Source organism: Symphalangus syndactylus, chromosome 3 (genome assembly GCF_028878055.3).
Source record: "Symphalangus syndactylus isolate Jambi chromosome 3, NHGRI_mSymSyn1-v2.1_pri, whole genome shotgun sequence".
Taxonomy (NCBI): domain Eukaryota; kingdom Metazoa; phylum Chordata; class Mammalia; order Primates; family Hylobatidae; genus Symphalangus; species Symphalangus syndactylus.
The window spans coordinates 79,333,192-79,339,664 of NC_072425.2; the positions used below are offsets into that span (position 1 = coordinate 79,333,192).

The 6,473-nt window shown below is 58.5% G+C and overlaps 1 pseudogene; it reads left to right on the top strand.

Moving 5' to 3' along the window:
* The first annotated feature begins 227 nt into the window (after positions 1–227).
* LOC129478345 (spermatogenesis-associated protein 31E1-like) lies at positions 228–5,937 on the top strand (annotated as a pseudogene).
* The last annotated feature ends 536 nt before the right edge of the window (positions 5,938–6,473 follow it).

A 6,473-nucleotide genomic window follows, 5' to 3' on the forward strand; every position in this document is an offset into this window, starting at 1 on the left:
GAGCAACTGGAGTGGGAAGAAAAGATCTGGGGGACCCAGGAGGGTGGAGGGACCTGGGACTGGGACCTGAGGGTGAGGCCGTGCTTCAGCCTCCTCCTCCCACTGCCCCTCCCCTGCCCCCAGGAGCCCTTGGTGAGGAGGCGGCCCCAGCTCTGTGATGCAGGCCCGGGCTCCAGTACCTAGTCCCAAAAGCGATGCCCAGGGCTCAGTTGCTTGAAGGTGACATTGCACTTCAGATGGAAAAAATGCTCTTTCCTCTGAAGAGCCCTAGTGCCACATGGCTGGGCCCCAGCTCCACTCCCTGGATTGTGGATTTCATCCTCACTTGAGTGTGCAGCCAGGAGTTCCTCTTCCTATTACTCCCCTACCTCCCCAGTGACCCACCCTCACCCCCGCACGGGAGGAAGAGGAGCAGCAGGAAGGTAAGGAGCCCTCAGCCCAGCCTCACAGAGAAAGATTCTCTTTTCTTTTCCTCCCCTCATTTCCACTTTTCCTAAGCAACGAGAGACTCTCCTGTGATGGAAAATCTCATCATCCCTCTAGGGAAGGGCAGGGCAGGCAGGGGTCGAGTGGGCAGAGGATTCCATCCTCGGCTCCCAGACCATCTGTGACATGCGCAGGAGGCATCAGGGCAAAAACCAACACTGGACGTAGCGGCGAGGACCAGTTCAGGAGGGGGTGAGGTCTCTGTGGGAGGACAGGCCCCAGCCCCGGCTCAGCCCCTTTCTGAGGCAGGTGCCTGGGGGCCCAGCCTCCTCTGTGTGGGGTGATCTGGGAGCTGTGCTGAACCCCTGAGAGCCTCCCGCTAGAGCCTGGATTCACGTTTGGCCTCCTCTGAAGCAGAATCCTACTGGCAGCTTAGAGGCACCTCTAGGCCTGAGCCTGGGTGTGCCTTCAGAGGAGGAGCAGGGACTGGGGACATCCAGGGTGGAGTCACACAGAAAACCCCTCCTTGCATTTCCCTAAGAAGGAAAACAGAAAACATTTCATCGATGGTCAACATGAGTAAAAGACACACACACAGAGCTCCCTGAGCTAGAGGCAGAAAGCCGTGTCCTTCACGAGCACTGCGTGTGTGCAGCTGGCCTGGGGAGAGGAGACTGAGAACTGGTCCCAGCCCCTCACCCTTGCTTGCCTCTCAGCATCAAAGGAAGAGATAGGGGAGGCCCAGGAGCAGGAGGACGATCCCAGCTCTGACTTGTGAGCCCCTACTGATCCCCGAGACTCCCCAGAAGTGATTGAGCATCGTCTGTCCCTGAGGAAGTCATTTACAGAGGCCTCAGAGGGAAGCTCCTGGGAGGGAAATCAGAACCCGGGGCCTCCTCAGATTCCCTATGGGAATGAAGCCATAGGCCTGGGAACCGGTATTGCCCATAAGGGGGCGGTGTGGGGAAGGGACCAAGGCCTGCCAGGATATGGGGGGAGGTCAGGGAGGCTCCAGGTCCATGTGGACAGCTGTTCTCCTTGGCCATGGCTGACTCTTCTCAGAGACCACCCCTGTCCACTGTCCCCACAAGATGGTTGTGACATCCATGAGGGGTTGTACTTTTTGCAAATGACAAAGTTCTGCACAGTGCATACCTTGCTGTCACCATTGGGGCCATGTGGCCTTGGACACAGATGCATGGGCTTCAGGGTCTAGCTCCCCATGGTGTCCCCTAAAGAGACATCCACTCAGCCTCCCATGAGGTTCGCTGGCACCACCCTCCCCACAATAACTCTGTCTCCTTACTTCCAGCTTGCAGAATCCTCCTGAGGGAGCTGGAGGAGACTCAGGACCTGACCTGCCTTCTGGAAAGATGAGGAGATTCCCCCTTCTCTCCATGTCCTCCTTTCTACCAGGGCCTCTGATGCAGCCCTAGGGCCCGATGGTGACCTGGGAGGGGGAGGTCCTGGGAAAAGGCAGGAGTGGACTGAAGCCCTGGGGCAGGCACAGACACAGCTTTGTGAAGCCAGCAGTGGGGGAGGTGGAGGAGCCGTGGACACCAGGTGCCCAGCCCTCCCTACCTCCCAACCCCACCTGCCCCTGGCTGCAGCTTGTGCCTTGTGCAGCCACCTGAGAAAGCTCACTGGGGAGGGCGGCTCCCATCTGCCCTTAGGTGGACATCCCCCGGGTGACGTGTACAAACCAGCACCTGCTAAGGCCCACCAGCTGCACAGGAAATGCATGCAAGATCCATCTCCTGCCAGCTTGTCCCCAAGGGCTCCCCCAGTTCCTCTGGCCTCCAACCTTCTCAGAGCTTTTTGACCACACTCAACCCTGAGTGCCTCCAGGCCTCCAGAGCCCTTGCTTCCCCTAAAATGCCCTGCACCCCGGCCACATGTGCTTTTCCTCCTTCACCACAGCCCCTTGTTCCCGTGGCCTCCTCTCCACCTCCACCCAACCCCAGCCTGGCTGGACTTCAGTGTGGCTCCACAACACGCCCTGTCCCCCAGAGCTCCCCTCTACACAATCAGGGGCCGCCTTCTCCAACCAGGGTGATCCCTGGCCTTGGGTGCTCCAGTGGTCCCATCCGGGACCTCTCCTGCTGGAGGGAGGCTGCCACCACCTGGGGCCTCTCCACCTGCTCACATGGCAAATCCCAGCAACAGCATCTTCCCAACCACCCCCCAGAGGCTTCCTTCTGGGGAGACCCCACACCCAGGCAGATGGAGGCATGTGGCTGCACGTTCATCCATCCCAACGTGCAGAAGCCGCTGGAGACTCTCATCGCCAAGAGAGCAGTGATGAAGATGTGGCAGGAGGAAGAATGGGGGCGGGCAGGCTACCCGCAGATGACATCACTGGGGAAGGAGTGGGACACCACGCCTCTAAATCCCTTCTGGAACGTGACAACCCAACCATAGCAGCTGCCCCATCCTCAGCAGGTCTCTGACGCCACAGCCGTGTGGGACCACTTAGAGCAGAAATGCAGCCATCTCTTCTGGGATCTCCCCTCTTTCAATAGCGAGTCCCTGGTGGCCAGGGCCTGGGTTTCTAGGAACCCTTCCCCACAGAATAAGCACTCTGTACCATTGGATAAAGCCTCCGCTTCTCTTCCAGGTGAAACTGAGGTTGAGACACTCTCACAGCTTTCCCAGGCACCGCCCCAGCCCCACCACGTGGCCTAGCCCCAACCTTTCACTCCAACCTGTCCCCAGTCCCAGCCCCCACCTCTGGCTGGGATCCAGACACAGTGGGGCAAATCTCAACCCCTGTCCCAAGCCTACCATGCTCTTCTCCATCCCAGATTAGGGTCTGTGGGGGCATCTTGCCCTGCATCCCAGGAAAGGGCACAGTCTGTCATCCCCACTGGAAAGGAGTATCTTGAGTGGCCCTTGCAGAAGTGACCAAAGTGGAAGAGGGTTTTGCCCTCTCTCCTCAAAAAGTCTCAGGCCGTCCTGAGCCAGCCCACTGCCCACCTTCCCCAGGAGAGGCCAGCCCCCCCAGAACCCTAAGTCAGCCCCCATCCTTCCCGGGATTGCCACCAGCCCTGAACTCCCAGAGCACCGGTGGCAAGGAAGGAGCACCATCCACCAAGACAGTCCTGTGGCCTCCCAGCAGATTCCAGGCATCTGGAGACCCACTGCAGCCTGAGGAGGAATTCCCAGGGAGGCCCCAGAGTCAGGCAGAAGACATGCAGGGGGCCCTCTTGCCCTCCCAGGATTCTGAATTTGTAGGAAAGGGCACGAAGGATGTGCAGAAGGCAGGGTTCAGGAGCTCTGGAAGGTTCTCTGGGAAGGGGTGTTTAGGGTCCAAATTAGAGCCAGAACCAGGATCTAGGCTCAGGAAGGACTTCAGTGAAGGTTCTGGAGAAAGACAAGGAGGAAGCAGAAGGTGATTTCAGGAGGCCCTGGAAGTACCAATCAGTAAGTTCTGCACCCAGTGACCCACACAAGAAGCATGTGGAAAACAAGCCGCAGGTCTATCTGGACAGGAAGGTGGGGGAGATCAAGGAGGGCTGGATCCCTGTTTCTATGCATCGCTCCTGGTTCATGGCCAAACATGCTGTTCCCAAGTCTGATACCCACAGGAAACTGGGAAAGCTGGCATCCTGGAGGGGTGGGAAAGCCCACGTGAACACCTCCCAGGAGCTTTCCTTCCTCCATCCCTGCACCCAGCAGATGCTGGAAGCACATTTTTTCAAGTTCCATGTGAGGCACAGGTGGGGTCCAGACTTTCAGTCCTTGGAGCCCATAAATGTCCAGTCAGGTGAGGCTCAGCCTCCACACCTCCCACACTCCACCATTCTCCCCTCGGCCTCCTGGAAATCTCTGGCGGAATCTGTAGCCAAGGTTGCCATTTTATTGGGAAAACCTCCCCAGAATGGTCCAGGAGACAACAGAACAACAAGCAAGTCAGTCCCCACCCTAAGTGGCCCTGTCCTTGCCCCACCACCTGAGCAGGAGGAAGTCCAGAGGGCCCCAAGAAGGCCCCAGCCAGCTGACACCCATGAGCGATCAGAGGCCTCTCTGACTGGACAGGAGGACAGGACATCCTCTCAGCCCCCCATGTGCAACCTTGCAGGCGGAACCTGGCAGAGCAGGACTGTCCTGGGGTCCAGGAAACCCAGACTTGAGGGGAGTGTGGGTTCAGAAATGGCTGGGAATGAGGCATGGCTTGAGACCGAGAACATGTCCCCAGGAGACCCCTGTCATAGCAGAGCCCTGCAAGAGCTCAGCATAGGGTCCCAGTGGGCAAGGGCCAAAGATGCCCTGGAGGCCGAGGAGGAGAAGCCCCTGATTGGAAAGTCACCTTGGGAGCCAGTGTGAGGGCAAGATCAGGAAGCGTTCAGGTGGATCTGAGGAGCACAGGGGCTCTGGGGACCACTAGTAACCCCTCAGTGTCTACACTCTGTGTTGCTCAGGATCCAGGGCAGCTGTGCCTGAAAGCGCAGGTGGTCAGTGAGATTGCGCTCATAGTGCAGGTGGACTCAGAGGAGCAGCTGCCAGGCCGTGTTTCCAGCATCCTCCTCCAGGAGGGCGCCACAGGACTGTGCCTTCCAGGTCGCCATGTGGACATGCTCCCAGCCACGTACAGGCCACCCACTTAGGCCCCTCCGTCACCTCCCAGAGTGTGTTCAGTAGGAGGAACACGACAGCTTCCCAGGGTCCATGTGCTCTCCTATGGAAGGTGGGGACAGACTGGGGCAGCAGGAGCCTGGGAGCCCAAAAGTGAAGGCCCCACAGAAGAGTCAGAAGACGCCGGGCTCTTTGGACAAGGGCAAGGCCCGCAGGAGGCCCAGACCAGGGGAGCAGGGACACAGGTCCAAGGGACCCAGGAACTCCGAAGCCAGTGGGAGGAGCCACCCTGCCCACACCAGGGAAATAGGAGACAAACTAGAAAGGAAATACAATCAGCCTCAGCCAGAGAAGGGACAGGCACCACCAGAAAGCAACTTCCAGAGAAAGATCAGTCACCAACCACAGGGTGTACACCCCAGGAAAAGAGGCTCAGAGCAGGAAGACATCCTGCAGAAAGGCGAGCCTGGGGCACATGCTGTCCAGAGCCGGGGGTCTGGCCCAGCAAGGTTGTTTATGGACAGCATGGCTGATGAAGCCCAGACCATCATCAGAGTTATAGGGCAAATCCTGGTGGACAAACTGGGGCTTCAGCAGGGACATGGTCCCTCAGAGGTCAATTGCCACAAAGGCGACCTCCATGCCCAGGAGAATGTGCCTTCCTGCTGCCACAGGAGTCACTACCACCAGGAACATAGCAGAGAGATGAGAGCCCTGGTCTGCAGCCCCAAAGCCACCCCCAAGGGCCACAACTGTCCTGTCAAAAACAAGGGCATCAGAGACAGAGACAGCAGTCTCCAGAGACAAGCAGTCTCCCAGGGAGCTTGTGTCCCCAGCTGGTCCCCACCACCAAGGGCTATGAGTGGCAAGCACCTCAGGCGGCCCCATCCACAGCTGCAGGAACTGAAGTCTACACAGAGGTGTCTTGCCTCCTGAAGCAGACCAGGCTTCCCACACCTCTCCTGGGGGAGACAAGGGGTTCTATTCAAATAACACTGGACACCTACACAACAAACCTGTCCTGCGTGGGTGGTAACAGTCCCCATGTGTTCCTGACTTCCACGGAGAAGTTCCCAATATACCTGCTTTCCCTACAGAGGTGGTGGCTTCTGTGTGTGCCATGCTAGGGCACAGGAAAGGGCTCAGTGTCAGCTCCTCCTGAGTGCGGCTCCCAGAATGGTAGGCCCTAGAGGAGGCTGGCAGGGACCTGGAGGACCCCCTTTTCTCCCTGTCTCCACACTGTGTCTGGTTTCCAAACTGGATCATGACCCAGAGCCTTCAGGATGTGTAAGGACAGCAAACCCTATGGAGATCCCACCCGGGCTCTGGCTCACTGCATTCCCTGTTCTAAGGTGACTTCTGTGCTGCTATAGGGGCTGGGTCTGCAGGGGCCTCACGGACTAGGGGGGTGGTAGGCTCCCCTCAGGCTGGAGGAGTGATGGATCCCAGGAGCCTCCCTGCCCCACAGTAGC